Raw genomic sequence first — 17,279 nt, 5'->3', positions numbered from 1 at the left:
TTTCTAAACTCAATCGATCTTCAAATCCGCCAAATCGAGAGCCAATTTCTCGTTTTTTTTTTCTTCTGGGTTCTGTTTGCCTTCATCCTAATTGTATTTCTGTTTCATTTAATTGCAATTCCATCCTCTTTTCCGTTAAGATTTCGGCCGATTTGGCGGAAAATCGCGGAAATCCGCGATATTGGGGATCCTAGGCCGGCGGGGTCGCGGGCAGCTGGTGAGCGCTGCCCGAATCGAATCTTTTTTTTTTTAAAGTTATATATATATATATATTTATTATTCTTTTTTTTTAGAAAAGGTAATAAATTGGAAAAATGACGATTTTGCCCCCCTGGAGCCGATGAAACGAAATGGGGTGCTGACAGCTTGCCCCTCTTCGGTTGTGTGCTCGGATAGAGGATGCAGGCAAAGACCATAAGAAGCACCCCGTTTGATCTCGGCGACCGTCCTGTCGTCTTTCCCCATAGCCACTTGTTCTCTCTGGTTTTGGATTCACGGGAGGGAGTTGGATAAACGTATGTACCTGAAAGCAGTGAAGATGTGGTTTATGATCCAAAAGCAATAAAGGTGGGCTTATGGCCCTGAAAGCAGTAAAGATGGGTTTACGGGCCCAAAGAAAGTAAAAAGGTGGGTGTCCAAACCCAAAGTAATAAATGTGGATGTCCAAACCCAAAGCGGTAAAGGATGGGTGTCCAAACCCAAAGCAGTAAACGGTGGGTGTCCAAACCCAAAGTAGTAAATGTGGGTGTCCAAACCCAAAGCAGTAAAAAGTGGGTGTCCAAACCCAAAGCAATAAATGGTGGGTGTCCAAACCCAAAGCAATAAATGTGGGTGTCCAAACCCAAAGTAGTAAACGGTGGGTGTCCAAATCCAAAGCAGTAAACGGTGGGTGTCCAAACCCAAAGCAGTAAAAGGTGGGTGTCCAAACCCAAAGTAATAAATGGTGGGTGTCCAAACCCAAAGTAGTAAAAGGTGGGTGTCCAAACCCAAAGCAATAAATTGTGGGTGTCCAAACCTAAAGAAGTAAATGTGGGTGTCCAAACCCAAAGCAATAAATGGTGGGTGTCCAAACCCAAAGCAGTAAACGGTGGGTGTCCAAACCCAAAGCAGTAAAAAGTGGGTTCGGTCATCGAGGATGGCCCGAGAACGCGAGAGAGTTGACTTGGGTCCGATAATGCCAACGGATTTGTCAGATGATGGTGTTAGGTGCCTCCTTGAGGGTCCTTCGCTTGGGTTTTAGATTACGATCTTGTCGCATGAGGCAGACATGAGTCCGTCAGGGAGAGACGCCTCTTAGGATCCACATGCCCGTACCTGCATAGGAGGGTGGCAGCTAACGGTCGTTGTTAGTCGCGTGAAATTGCTGGAATTACGATGTGCAAAGGAAATCTATGTAATAATGCTTCGGGGATCTGAACTTGGTGACCATTTGAGGGGTGGCCATGTCCCGAACTCATGTTTGACCAAAAGAAAGGCTTTTCGCAAAATGAGGGCATGACCCACAGAACTTTGAATAAAGGTAAATGGAAGGATCTTTAGGATCCTTCAAATCAAGGAGACGACGATTCGACCCCATTTCGAGGCGCATCTCGAGCCTTGAGAGTCAAGGAGAGTTTGTTTGCGTTGAGAACTGCCGAACCACTACTAGTTGTAGCTTCACGCGGGGTGCTGCTGTTTTTTCGTGGTCAAACCGACAATTGCCCCTAATTTTTGCCCAGGCCGCAAAACGCATGACGACCTGACGGGGTATTTTATTTTGACTTTTCTCTCATGAATGCTCTCCTTTTACTACGACCGCCCAAGATAGGGTCCGATCGCATCTCTCGATTCCTCTAACTTTTGCCTAGACCGCCCTTTGCGGGTGTTCAGCCTAGCAAGGAATATGATTTATGCTCTCCTTTTGCCACGACTCCCCTTTGCGGGATTTTAAGCCGTGCCCCTCGTTCCCTAACTTTTGCCTAGGTCGCCTCGAGGAGGTTTTCGACCTAGCGAGAAATTTATTATTTTCTCTCAAAGGTGATCTTAGATGGAAAGAGTACATGTGTTGATAACAAGAAGCGCCGAGGAGACATGAGCGTGGAGTCTGAATAATACAGAAGAAGACAAATGTCGGAAATGTGGCTTGCAGCCTGCGGGGACATGAAGAGGCTGCAGAATGACCAAGAAAGCTATCAGGGATAGTACTTCTTGAGAGCGTCAGCGTTGACTGGGAGCGCATTTTCGGTCCCGTCCATGTCACTTAAGATAATTGCTCCTCCAGAGAAGGTTTCCCTGACAACGAAGGGCCCGTCATACTTGTATGCGAACTTGCCCCGAGAGTCAAGTGTAATGTGAAGAACCTTCTGCAGGACAAGGTCACCAGGGTTGAACTCGCGGTGGCGGACTCTTGCATTGAACGCTCGGGCCATTCTTTGTTGGTAGCATTGGCCGTGGCATAGTGCTCTTAGCCGCTTCTCGTCGATGAGATTGAGCTGTTCGTAGTGTTGCTTCGCCCATTCTGCTTCTTCGAGCTCGGACTTGGCCAAGACCCTCATGGAAGAAATCTCCACTTCGATTAGGAGGACGGCTTCTATGCCGTAGACCAAAGAGTACGGAGTTGCCCCGGTTGAAGTGCGGATAGATGTTCGGTATGCTAAGAGAGCAAAAGAGAGCATCTCGTGCCAATCCTTATAGGTCACTGATATTTTTTCAACGATCTTCTTAAAGTTCTTGTTCGCAGCTTCCACCGCACCGTTCATTTAGGGACGGTACGGTGTGGAGTCACGATGCTGCACTTTGAATTGCTCGCAGAGCTCATCGATGATCTTGTTGTTCAAGTTCTTAGCGTTGTCAGTGATGATTGTCGTGGGGACTCCGTATCGGGCGATGATGTTGCACTTGAGGAAGCGTGCCACGGCCTTTGCGGTGACCGAAGCAAGCGTTATGGCCTCGATCCACTTGGTGAAGTAGTTGATTGCCACCAAAATGAAAAGATGTCCGTTGGATGCTTTGGGATTGATAGGGCCGATCACATCTATGCCCCACATTGAAAAGGGCCATGGGGCTGCCATCGGATGTAGCTCATTGGGAGGTGCTTTGATCTGGTCGGCGTAGACCTGGCACAAGTGGCAGTGTCTGGCGTGTTTGGCGCAGTCGGCTTCCATGGTGGACCAGAAGTAACCCAAACGCATAAGTTTCTTGGCGAGCATGAGCCTGCTCATGTGGGGTCCGCAACTTCCCTCATGTACCTCTCCCATAAGGCGTTGTGCCTCAATTTCATCGACACGCCGGAGTAGTGTGGCATCGAAGGAACGGCGATAAAGGACCTCTCCACTCAGGAAGTAATGTGCTGCGAGTCGCCGAAGTGTTTTTTTGTCGCGCTGGTTGGCGAATGTCGGGTATTGGCCGGTTTGCAGAAAATGTTTGATGTTTTCATACCACGGCTGTTCATCAGTTGTCTCGATTGCGTCGCAGTGAGCAGGGCCCTTGGCAATCTCGATTTCGAGTGGCTCAATGAGATTTTCTTTCGTGATGCTCACCATGGATGCGAGCGTCGCAAGTGCATCTGCGAATTGGTTCTTGATGCGCGGTGTGTATGTGAATGAGATTTTCTCGAAGTTCTCCGCTAACTCCTCGAGATACTCGTGATATGGCACTAGCTTTGCGTCCTTCGTCTTCCATTGCCCCAACGTCTGGAAAATTGTAAGCATAGAATCGCCGAACACTTCCAGTTCCTTCACCTTGAAGTCGATCGCCGCTTGCAGGCCAAGGATGCATGCTTCGTATTTGGCCATATTATTAGTGCAGGGGAAATCAACCTTTGCTGCAACCAGATAGTAGCATCCGTCGGGGGATATTAGCACTGCACCAATGCCGGACCCAGTGGAATTTACTGCGCCGTCGAAATACATCCTCCATGCGAATTTGTTCTCCTCACTGTCCACTTGGAGAATCCCTTCGTTCGGAAAGTCAGAGTTGATCGGCGTGTCGTCTTCAATTGGGAACTCCGCTAAGTGATCCGCAATTGCCTGCCCCTTAACTGATGTGCGGGGCACGTATTCAATGTCGTATTCCGTCAGCTGACATCGCCACTTTGAAATATTCTTCATGGAAGATGGACTATCGAGCGAGTACTTCAGGGGATCCGCTTTTGACAATAAGAGGATAGTATGATAGAGAGTGTACTGCTGGAGCCTCTGCATGACCCACACCAGCGCGCAACACATCTTCTCAATCTCTGGGTAGTTGGACTCCCCTTCGGTGAACTTCTTGCTTAAATAGTAAATGGCATGTTCTGCGTGCGTGGACTCGTCTTCCTGCCCTAACATGCATCCTAGGGATTGCCGGCGCACTGTCAGATAGAGAACAAGAGGGCGATCTGGAGTAGGCGGGACCAATACCGGGGGTTGAACCAAGTATGCCTTGATAGTGTCGAAGGCCTTCTGACATTCTTCGTCCCACTTAATCGCTGCATTTTTGCGAAGCAAGCGAAATAGTGGTCGACATTTGTCTCCTGGAAAGTCGCGATGACGAACTGTTCGTAGTCCCAGTATTGAAGCATTTTTCCGTTGTAGTGACGGAGGTGGTGTCGCGGGTCTTTAGTTCCGTCATACTTCTGGAAATCGGGTATTTTGATCCTCGCGGGTAGCTGCATCCCCGGGAAGAGAGTCGAATCTAGATAACTAGTGCTATGTCGGGGATCACTAGCTTGGAGGGCCCCGATGGTCTCTTCTATCTTCTTCATTCTCCTCTCTTGTTCGGTCTCCGTTTCGGGAAAGAAATTTGTGGGTGGAGCTCTGGGGGCCGCTTGAGTCGGCGTGCCCGGTTCGGAGAAAGTAATATTTATGGGAGGTGGAGCTTGGTAGGGGAGGCTGATATGGGATTGTGGAGTTTGGTGAGGGAAAGACTCAGTTGTGTGAGCAGGAACAGGTGCGCTCGATGCCGGGAAGCCCATCGGCGGAGGAGCAGTATAAACGGTAGCTGGAGCTGGCACGGACACGGGAGGTGGTGCGAACATGATCGGATCCGGCACGGGAATCGTCATGGGCGGAAGTGAGGCGGTTACTGGAATGGTGGACTGAGGATGGCCGAAGTCGACCGGGTGAATTGCCGGCGCGTGCTTCGGATGAGGAGCAGGCACTGGGATAATTGCTGGCGCGGGGGGCGGCCGCTATGTCGCCCTCTGATGCATGGGTTGGCGGGACCCAAGGAGCGGGATCGACAGTTGGCCCGCGTGCGAGAGGCGGGATGGAGCTCGAAGACGCGCGATTTGGCCCCCTGAGCAAGGCCATCATCTCGGCCATATTAGCGGCCATTAGGTCAACCGTGTTTTGAAGAGTTGTGACGTTGCCCTCGAGCGTGGCCATGCGAGTAGGATCATGGGCAAGCGGTGGTGCTTGAGTTGCCGACGATGGCACGTACATCGGTGGTGGCGGCGAGTGTCCAGGTGGTGGTGGTGCGTACCCCGGCGGTAGTGACATGCTTGTTGAAATCGGTTGCGAGAGATGGGCCGAGGGAGTCCCATGATGTGCAAGTGGCGCGCCTGCAGTGGTAAGTGGTGGTGGCGCGTTCATTGTGGGCCGTGGAGAATGAACTGGCGTCGGTGGTGTATTCCCCTCGAAGATAGCGAGTTGATTTTCCTCTGCCATTCTTAATTGGAAGCGTGTGGGATACCGGTGGGGCGCCGCCAGTTGTTAATACCTAGATTCCATAAGTGCGTGAGTTTCGATACAAGAAAATTCTCTTTAAAATAAACATGCAAAGTAATGAATAAGAAAGGGAATGTATGAGATGCATGAATTTTCAAAAACTAATGTTGTCATTCGTATTAACTCCGAATGGTTCAAAGTGCAATACAAATTTTGAAAAGATAGTCCTAAGTCGGTCTTCCAACGTGCCCGAGGTGCAAGCGACCATTGCCATGGAAAGCACCGGTTCCAGGTGAGGGCCTGGTAGAGGTATCTATCCTAGGATGTGCGTGGACCTCCACGGGCCCTCTTCCTAGACCTCTCCAAGGCAGCGTTCACTTGCGCCAACTCCTGATCACGCCTCTGCAGTTGGGCGCGGGCTTGGGCAAGCTCCTTCTGTAGTTGGTGCTGATCGCCAAGCTGCTCATTCTTCTCGGCGACCTCCTGGTGGAGGCAGTCCCTTTCAGCCCTGAGATTGGCGAGCTCGGCTTGGATGGCCATGTCCGGTACCGGTGCCCCGGATGATGTGCTACTCTCGACCGGAGGAGAGTCTGTGAAATCATCATTCTCTGATGGACCCCATCGATAAAAGCGGAGGATATATTCCTCCGTGGCTTGAAAGTCCCGTTCATCTTGGGTCGGGTGCTCGGGGAAGTAAGGATGCTCGATGACCGTAGTCTGCCACGCGGTCATAACCCGTTCGATTTCACTTAGGCGATCTATGAACGTCTGGTCCTCCCGCCAGGTGTGTTCGAACTTGGTTCGCGCCATACCTTTGGGAACCGTCTATAAGCCACCTAACTGCCTCACTACTCGCGCCGGAAAATAGGTGGTGGACCCTGCATGGCTCACGAGTGGTACTCCGTTAAAATCAAGACATTTAAGGGTCATGGGTCTGGGTGGCATCCACGCGGCGCGCCATTTAAAGCCCTTTGGTGCTATTTCGCGAAAAATTTTGATCCACTCGGAGACCTTGCGTTCCTTCACACGCAACAGAGGTAGTAACCGCGAAATGATAGACTCCGGAGGTATAAAAAACATAACCGGACGAACAAGGCCGAAGGGGTTTGCATGGCTTTGGAGCCAAATTTGCAAAAGGATTGGGGACCCTCTCAACCTTCGATCGGTCTTTCTTGTAACGCGATCAAGGGACCATATGGTCTCGGCAAACAAGGCCACCTCGTACTCGCGGCCTCCAACCACTTGGAGGACAACGCTAGCTAAGACTGCGTCAATGTGACCGGCCGAGCGAGGGAATAATAGAGTCCCAAAAATTAAGAATAAGATTGCATGACAAAATTTTTTTTGTAAAAGATCCCCTTGAACCTCGCGCGCTCGTATTTCAATAAAATGGAGGAGTTTCAAGGTGACTATCTCTGTGCCACCAGAATATACAAGTTCGGCTTGTAGCTGAGACCTATGCACCCCGAGTAGACGCGATACCAAAATAAGTCGGGTGGTGTGGAAGTTAGGTTCCACAATGTCACGGGTGGCTGCAATTCTTCCGACGAGAGTGCGATATTCCTCGATGGTAGGTGTGAGCTCGGTACCTTGGATGTTGAAGACGGCGTGGACTGGGTCCCAAAATGTCACCGCTGCTCCCAAGAAGTTCCAATCCACTCGACACATGGCTAGTATTGATATATCCCCAACAAAGGTCTTGATGTAATCGCGGTCGACTTGACGTAGATGAGCCCAAACGTGACTGATTTCCTCGAGTGGTGGCGTGACCCTGTCGAGGTGTGGAAAGGAGACCGAGCGCGCCATCTCTTACCAAGATGAAAGGAAAACCGATTTAGGACTAGTTAATACAAATGACACCTAATTTTGAAATTATATGATACATGGGTACATAAAATAAATGCCCACGGCTTAATGTATACAATGTACATCTCTCTCAAAACAGAAAAGGACTCAAATGGCGCGCATGCCGACTCGATGGACTGTTATTGAAGTCGGGTTGAAAGATGGCATGGGGCTCCTGCAGTATGCATGGTTTCGGCACTACAAGGACCGTGCTACCTAGGGATGGGGGCCCCCGACTCAAGGGTGTCAATTCCTTGAAATCGAGCGGTATTCCTTTCAAGGCCTAAGCGACAGTCGAACTGCGCGCCGTACCCCTACTTCGAACCCCTATCTAACCTATGCTCCTATTACCGGTCGTGGGACGCGACCCATAGGTACCTAGAAGCTAGTATGATATGCAATGCGTGTGCGAGAAATAAAAGTGCGTAAAGTAAATAAGCGAAAAACTGCAAAAAGCGATAAATAAACAAGCAAACAAAGCAAGCGAGAACGAGCCCGAACCCTCTAAAAAGCCCCCAGTGGAGTTGCCAAGCTGTGCGCATCCGAATTTCGTCTCGTCGGGGCACGCATGCGCCCGCCTATGCTACGCGGCTTGGGAGTGTCCACCTTCCCGGGGACGCGCGACGGACGCACGTGAGAAGGAGTCGCCACTACCTGTTTACGACCCGAAAGTCGAGGGCCGGTGAGTTACCCGGGTCTAGGGGTACGGGGTACACCTAATTGCTAAGGCCTATGGTCTGTACAGAACCGAAAATTCCGAATTCGGGGGTTCTATTACGTGTGGGCCTATATCCCACACGCCCTTTCGGTACTCTAGCTTGTCTAGGTTTGCCATTTTAATTTAATTACCGCTTAATTAAGTTCCGCTCATCTTATGCGTTTTGACACCGTAAATTCGAAGAAACACTCCGACCGTCCACTTTCCGACCGGGATTCTTACATGAATAAATGTACAATATAAATCCTTACATTGTCCTCTCAAATAAATAAAAATTACAACATCTGAATCCCGATCGGTTCGCGCTCGGTCATTATTACACTCGTGCTCACCGTGTGGTTTGAAAAGACTGAAACTGAAATTAAGATGCGCACTCAGTGTTTAGGGGAGTAGATCCCGTAATCTATGATTGGGGCATTGGACCCCATGTGAATCGTGTCCTAAAGGATCGGGCTCGACCCGCATAACAAACAAGTGCAAAAATGTAACAAGTAAGCACAAATAATCAAACAATGAGGTTTTGTTATTGTCGAATTTACGTGAGTTAACCAATTATTAACTGGGGTATCTTGGCATACAAACCCTATCTTAAAACAAACAAAAGGGATGATGAATAGGGTATGTAGCATTCGGCATTATTTTAACGGACCCGACAGACGTGATGTCCATAGTCAAGTCTCGAATGTGTGGGTTGTTTTTAGATTATTCTGTATCGCGACAATATGGCTTTTACAGATTAAAAGTATTTTCACCTAAAACCCAAAAACCTAACCCTCTATTTGACTATTGCCCATGTTTGATTTAAGCCGAGTTTGAGATTAATTTGTTTTTTTTTCATGTTTTAACCCGTTCTAAATACAAACCTATACTAGAGTGACGGCAGGACAAAAACTGATAGTCATCCCCCTTGAATCGAAAAATATGTGTGTGTATGAAAAATCAAGATTACGTAGCACGTATCTCGATGCTTTTCAAATTGTGAATTTAAAAAAAAGGAGTGACTAACAGTTCTTGAACTATCGACACGATTACAGATTATTAACCGGTTCGTACAATTCATTTAAAAGAGTCAAGTGATTTAATTTAGCCAAATTTAACGTCCCGATTATCCCGTATGTAGAATTTTAGGTTAATTAGAAATTTGCCGAATGCTTTAGTCTATGGATTTCGAGCCGTCGAGATAGCTATTAGTTGACCGTCGGATAAACTCTAATTTCCGACATTGTCAGTACACATATAATTACAAAAATAAAATATTTAAATGGGGCACATACATTGTCGGTGGGTGATCCAAGTAACAAAGGGTCGGATATTTTTAGAAAAGGTCCAAGGGACTGAATTGAACGATTTTAAAAGAGAAGGGACTGATTTGAAAATTCTGAAAAAAAATTGGGGACTTATTTGAAAATTCTAAAAAATTGGGGACTGATTTGAAAATTCTAAAAAAATGGGGACTGTGTAAAAATTACTGAAACTGCCCTAGGACTTATTTGAAATGAATTTGAAAATCTGGACAAATTGGAAAAACAAAAAATGGCCCTAGGACTAAACTGAAACAACTTTGAAAGTTCTTTGGGATTCTTGAAAAATTATGGGAATTCCATGACTGGTTGGGAAATAGTAAAATGACTGGGACTTGATTGAAAAGAATTTTTGAAGTTCGGGGCAGATCTGAAAAGGGTGAAAAATGGTCCCGGGACTAAACTGAAATAATTTGAAAAGTTCTTTGGGATTCTTGGAAAAATTCTGAAAAATCCAAGGACTGATTGGAAAATAATAAAATGACTGGGACTTGATTAAAAATAATTTTTAGAATTCGGGTCAGATCTGAAAAAAGTGAAAAATGACCCCGGGACTAAACTGAAACCACTTGGAAAGTTCTTTGGGATGCTTGAAAAATTCTGAAAAATCCAAGGACTGATTGGAAAATAGTAAAATGACCGGGACTTGATTGAAAATAATTTTAAGAGTTAGGAGCAGATCTGAAAAAAAATAAAATGCGTCCTCTGAACTGAAATGTGACAAAATGGAAAGTTCGTAAAATCGAGTTCGGGCCAAATCCGATCACCCACGCGACCCAAGAACACTCATTTCACATTATATCCATCAAGCATGTGTTAATATTCAGGAAAGGAGCCCTAATCATGCCACTAAGTCGAGAATTTACCTAGTCCGGAAAGTTGACGAGCTTCTCTGTAAAATAAAAAAAATCGCCGGACAATCGGGTCGGATCGGACTGGCCCGCCCGAAGGAGAAACCGCCCGGGAGAGACGCTAGGCCGAATTGGAGCGTTGGGCCGAATGGGCCGAACTTCTAGGCTAGACCTGCGAAGCAAGAATTGGGCCGAGGACCGTTAACTGAAAGGCGGTCGGGGTCTGAGGAGGACGGCAGCGATGGCGCCGCGGGCGGTGGTTCTCGCCCTTGGACGCCGCGACGACGGCACGAGAGGGCGCGGGAGATGGCTCTGGACACCGCCGACGCTTCGCCGAGGTCGATCTGGGCCTCACCGGAGTTAAAGCGGTCGGGATCGGGGAGAATTTTGGGGTTTTCCGGCGAGGGTTTCCAAACTCAATCGATCTTCAAATCCGCCAAATCCAGAGCCAATTTCTCGTTTTTTTCTTCTGGGTTCTTTTTGCATTCATCCGAATTGTATTTCTGTTTCATTTAATTGCAATTCCATCCCCTTTTCCGTTAAGATTTCGGCCAATTTGGCGGAAAATCGTGAAAATCCGCGATATTAGGGATCCTGGGCCGGCGGGGTCGCGGGCAGCCGGCGAGCGCTGCCCGGCCTGCCTAAATCGAATCTTTTTTTTTTTAAAAAAGGGACTAGCGGGTCACAGCCAGCTGGTCAACGCTGCCCAGCCCCTGCCCGGGATTTGAAATTTTTTTTTTTAAAAAAAAACTTATATATATATATATATATTTATTATTATTATTATTTTTAAAAAAAGGTAATAAATTGAAAAAATGACGATTTTGCCCCCTGGAGCCAATGGACCGAAATGGGGTGCTGACAGGGACGTTAAATTTGGCTAAATTAAATCACTTGACTACTTTAAATGAATTGTATGAACCGATTAATAATCTGTAATCGCGTCGATAGTTCAAGAACTGTTAGTCACTCCCTTTTTAAATTCATAATTTCAAAAGCATCGAGATACGTGCTACGTAATCTTGATTTTTCATACACACACATATTTTTCGATTCAAGGGGGATGACTATCGGTTCTTGTCCTGCCGTCACTCTAGTATAGGTTTGTGTTTAGAACGGGTTAAAACATGGAAAAATAGATTAATCTCAAATTCGACCTAAATCAAACATGGGCAATAGTCAAATAGAGGGTTAGGTTTTGGGTTTTAGGTGAAAATACTCTTAATCTGTAAAAGCCATATTGTCACGATACAGAATAATTTAAAAATAACCCACACATTCGAGACTTGACTATGGACACCATGTCTAGCAAGTCCGTTAAAATGATGCCGAATGCTACATGCCTTATTTATCACTTCTTTTGTTTGTTTTAAGGTAGGATTTGTATGGCAAGATACCTCGGTTAATAATCAGTTAATTCACGTAAATTCGGCGATAACAAAACCCGTTGTTTGTTTATTTGAGCTTGCTTGTTACATTTTTATAATTATTTGTTATGCGGATCGAGCCCGATCTTTTAGGACACGATTCACACAGGGTCCAACGCCTCTAACCGTCGATCACGGGTCCAATGCCCCATACATCGAGTGCGCATTTAATTTAATTTTCGGTCTTTTCCAAAACCATACGGTGAGCATGAGTGAAATAATGGCCGAACGCGAACCGACCGGAATTCAGTCATTGTAATTTGTGTTTTATTTGTGATAAGGTTTTATATTATACATATATTCATGTAAAAATCCCGGTCGGAGAGTGGACGGTCAGAGAGTTTCTTCGAATTTACGGTGTCAAAACGCATAAGATGAGCGGAAATTAATTAAGCGGTAATTAAATTAAAATGGCAAGCCTAGACAAGCTAGAGTACCGAAAGGGCGTGTGGGATATAGGCCCATACGTAATAGAACCCCCGAATTCGGAATTTTCGGTTCCGTACAGACCATTGCCTTAGCATTTTAGGTGTACCCCGTACCCCTAGACTCGGGTAACTTGCCGGCCCTCGACCTTCAGGTCGTAAAATGGCAAGTCGCGACTCCTTTTCACGCGCGTCCGTTGCGCGTCCCCGGGAAGGTGGACACTCCCAAGCCGCGTTGCATAGGCGCGCGCATGTGTGCCTCGACGAGACGAAATTCGGGTGCGCACAGATATATGGATCTTTATTGCATCCCGAGGCATATAACTTGTTAACTTATGAATTTCTTTAAAATTGATCAATAGACTTTACTAATTTATCGATATAGATTTTTTTTTGTGACTCTTGAATTTAAGATAACTGTATTTTATTATCAACTCGTAAGTCTTTAATGAGTCCATAGACCTTGAAAATTTTTAACCCTTAAGTTCTTTTTTGACCTTGTGGGTCTTTATTGGGTCCATCGACCTTGAAATATTGAAATCCATGGGTTCTTCATTGACGTTCTGGTCTTTACTAAGTCAGTAGATCTTGAAATATTGAAATTCTTAGGATTTTTGTTGACCTCGTGGGTCTTTATTGAATCTGTAGACCTTAAAATATTAAAACATGTATGTTCTTTATTGACCTCATGGGTCTTTATTGAGTCCGTAGACCTTGCGATTTTAGAATCCACAAGTTTGTTGAACATCGGTGCCTAGGTATATATATTTGTCATAATAATACAACAGAACTTTTATTTTAATTACCATGAAGGTTTAGTTTCCCACTTCAAACTTCGATATCTCAATTGGTTAGAATTTTGTGAAAGTTAAGGTTGCGTTTGGTTTCATAGTATGATTTTAAAATCAGATTTTGATTTTGATTTTTAGTGGTATAAATGGGGCCCACCTTTGACTTTGTATGTGTTATGTTGTTTTGCTGTGGAAAAAAGTAGTATAAATGGGCCCACTCTTTGACTTTTTATGAGTTATTTTGTTTTGTAGTGGGTAGAGTTAAAGTTAGAATTGTGATTCTAAAATACCATCTTGAAACCAAACAGGTCCTAAACTTTCACTTGGTGATGTTCTCCTCTTCCGATTCTTGATAATCTTGATCTTATATCTTTTCCATTTGTTCATACCCTTCTAACGCACATTTCAAAGACGTGGCTTCTTCCATTTCGTGGCAACATTGTGCCCTTTCTAATAATTGCTCCAAGTCTTTCAAGGGTCTTTTGTAGAGCGAGTAGCTAAATCTTGAGTCTCTTAACCTTTTTGTATATGCAAATATTGCTATTGATTCTTCCATTTGTGGAATCTCTATCACAATGACCACAATCGCTGGATATAATCTTGTAGGTTTTCTTCACTTCCCCACAAAAAAAAACTCTCATTAGATTTTTCTGGTTTTTATTATTGCCTTTTTTTTCCAATATGGTAAACATTCTATGGATATACAATGTAAAGTTAATACAATCTATGAGATTAGATGAATTGGGCTGAAACCTCAACTTGATGTTCGAGGTGTATTGTATTGCATTATATAGATCTGTACATGATGTGAATATAGAAAGCAATAACTACAGGATTATAATACAACACCTATACAAGGAAAGCTAGGATTTGAGATCGTTGTTTCTTCTATTGCTCATGATTTCCTCTATTACTCCCCCGCAAGCTTAACGGGAAGGTTTCCACGTGAAGCTTGGATCGAAAAGTAGAGAAGCGCGCGGAAGGTAATCCCTTGGTGAGACCATCAGCGAGTTGATCATCAGAACTAATGAACTGAATGTGTAGTTGTCCTCGCATAAAACGTTCCCGAACAAAATGATAATCTATCTCAATGTGTTTAGTTCGAGCGTGAAAGACTGGGTTCGCAGTGAGATAAATTGCGGAGATGTTGTCACACCATAAAGTAGGAGCACGAGACTGAGAAAAACCCAACTCTTGAAGGAGTGACTGGAGCCAAATTATCTCTGCAGTAGCATTAGCAAGACTCTTGTATTCAGATTCTGTGCTAGAGCGAGCAACCGTCCGTTGTTTCTTAGAGCTCCAAGATATCGAATTAGAGCCAAGGAAGATAATAAAGCCACTGATAGACCGTCGATCATCAAGATTTCCCGCCCAGTCAGCATCAGAAAAACCGTGAAGTGTCGAAACGGAGCTCGGTCGAAGATAAAGTCCGTGAGTAATAGTACCTTTAAGATACCGCAGAATTCTCTTGACTGCAAGCCAGTGAGTCACATAAGGCTTATGCATAAATTGACATACCTGGTTAACGGCATATGCAATGTCTGGTCTAGTAAGAGACAGCTATTGAAGACTGCCAACCACACTGCGATAGAGAGAAGGGTCCTCAAATGGCTGACCATTGTGAAGAGAGAGTTGAGAGCTAGCGATAACAGGTGAACTAATAGGTTTGCAATCAAGCATGGATGTCCTGATAAGGATGTCATGGATGTACTTGGACTGCGTAAGATAAAGACCGGTAGAGTCTGACCTAGCTTCCATGCCCAAGAAGAAATGAAGTGGACCGAGATCCTTCATCGCAAATTCTTTTTGTAATGCCTCCAAGATAGACTGAAAGGGAGCTCCCTGAGTCCCAGTTCAGATGATATCATCAACATAAACCAGGAGAAACATAACATAAGTGGAATGCCAAAGTATGAATAGAGAAGAATCGGCCTTTGAGTCTCGAAATCCAAGTCGAAAAAGAAAGGTGCGTAGACGCTGAAACCATGCACGCGGTGCTTGCTTAAGACCATACAGAGAACGTCAGAGACGACATACGTGATTAGGCCGAGAAGGATCAATGAACCCCGGAGGTTGAGACATATAAACTTCTTCAGAAAGATGCCCATGAAGAAATGCATTCTTCACATCCAATTGTTTGATAGGCCACTGTAGGGAGACAGCAATGGAAAGGATAGTTCGGATGGTGACAGGTTTAATGACAAGGCTGAAAGTTTCTTCATAATCTACACCCTCTCGCTGATTAAACCCCTTAGCTACTAAGCGAGCCTTGTAGCGATCAATCGTTCCATCTGCCTTCTGCTTAATTCGATATACCCACTTGCAGCCAACAATATTTTGTTTAGGAGACGATGGAACTAGATCCCAAGTTTTGTTATGGAGCAATGCCCGATACTCCTCCTGCATGGCAGCTTGCCATTGAGAATGTTTACGAGCCTGAGCAAAGGAACGCGGTTCCTGCAAAGCAGTAGAGACAGAAAAGGCCGTAGGATGGCGTGAGATAACAAAGCGTGGAGGGGGAAGAGATCCATCTTTAGCCCTTGTCACCATTCTGTGTGTATTCTGAGTAGGAGGCGGAACAAGAGGAGGAGCTTGCTCAGTCTCATTTGGAGCAGTAGTAGCCAAAACATCCTCAACAGAGTCAATAAGACCAGCGGACTGAGTAATGACCTCAGGTGCAACATCTGTCAAGGTGGTGGATGTGGATGTGGATGGGAGGGAAGAAATATTAAGTGGAACAGGAATGTGTGTGGTCTCGGAAGGGAGAGAAGAAATATTATTGATATCAGAGGAGAACGTACCAGTAGCAGAAGTAGAGCCCGAGGATAGCCGTCCATGTTCCACTGAGATAGGCGCACCAATTCTGAACGGAAAGGAGCGTTCATCAAAGATAACCTGAGGAGATATAAAGATACGGCCACTGATAGGATTTAGACACCGGTATCCTAGGTAATTTGAAGGATAGCCAAGGAAGACACATGGTTGGGAGCGAGGTTCCAACTTGTGACGATTATAAGGACGCAAATAAGGGAAGCAAAGACATCCAAATACCCGTAGATGACCATAATTAGGTGGGTGACCAAATAGAATTTCATAGGGAGATTTGAACTGTAGGGACTTGGTGGGCAATTGGTTGATCAGATAGATAGCTGTTTTAAAGGCATAGTCCCAGTATTTGGAAGGAATGGAGGAATGAGAAAGAAGAGAAAGACCCATATCTACTATGTGACGATGTTTGCGTTCAGCTGAGCCATTCTACTGAGGCATATGAGGACAGGAAATACGATGAAAAATTCCATTGGCTTGTAATTCAGCCTGGAAAGCAGTGGATAGAAATTCTTTTGCACCATCTGACTGGAAATATTTTATTTTTTGTCCATAAAGATTTTCAACTTGAAGCCGAAAGGCACGAAAGATTTGTAATGCTTCATATCGAGTTTTCATGACATAAAACCAGAAAAATTTACTATAATCGTCAAGAAAATGAATATAGTAGACATTCCTAATAAGAGAAGAGATTGGTGCTGGTCCCCAGATATCCGTATGAATAAGTTCAAACAAGGAATTGCTCTTATGCATAGTAGGAGGAAAAGAGCAATTTATTAATTTGCCTTGTTGACATGCAGAACAAATCAGTCCAACATTATCATTATTTAATTGTAAGGAAGAACCTAGAGCTCGACGGACAATTGGAAACGATGGGTGACCAAGACGTTGATGCCATAAGCTACTGGAGATAGAAGTAGAGAGAAGAGCCTGAGGATGACTGGTGGGCCTGTCTCTCGAGTGGAAACAATAGAGTCCATCCTTAACCGGGTCCCGCAAAAGCTCCTGATAAGTTCGTTGATTCTTAACAATGAAACAATCAGGATGAAGTTCAAAAAAGCAAGTATTATCTCGAGCAAACTTGGATATAGATATGAGGTTTTTGGATATATTAGGGGAATATAGAATATGATTTAAATGTAGAGGACGAGAAGAGAGTTTGATAGTGGAAGAACCAGAGGCAAGTACGGGAAGAGATTTACCATCTCCAACATAGATATGATCGGAATTCAGTGTCTCATCATAAATATTTAGGTTGGCAAGGTCAGAGGTGACATGATGTGTTGCACCCGAGTCCATGTACCAGTCGAGATCATGAATTCCCTATGAAGAAGCTTCAGCAAGATTAGCCTGAACATTAGAAGAGTAATTGAACTGACAAAATGGGGCAATATGGCCAGGTCTGTTGCAGTTCTGACACGTGACCGATGAAGAAACTGGACTGTAAGGAAATGCCAGAGTGGACTGG

Source organism: Punica granatum, chromosome 1 (assembly GCF_007655135.1).
Source record: "Punica granatum isolate Tunisia-2019 chromosome 1, ASM765513v2, whole genome shotgun sequence".
Lineage (NCBI taxonomy): Eukaryota > Viridiplantae > Streptophyta > Magnoliopsida > Myrtales > Lythraceae > Punica > Punica granatum.
Note: the sequence above shows the minus strand (reverse complement) of the source record.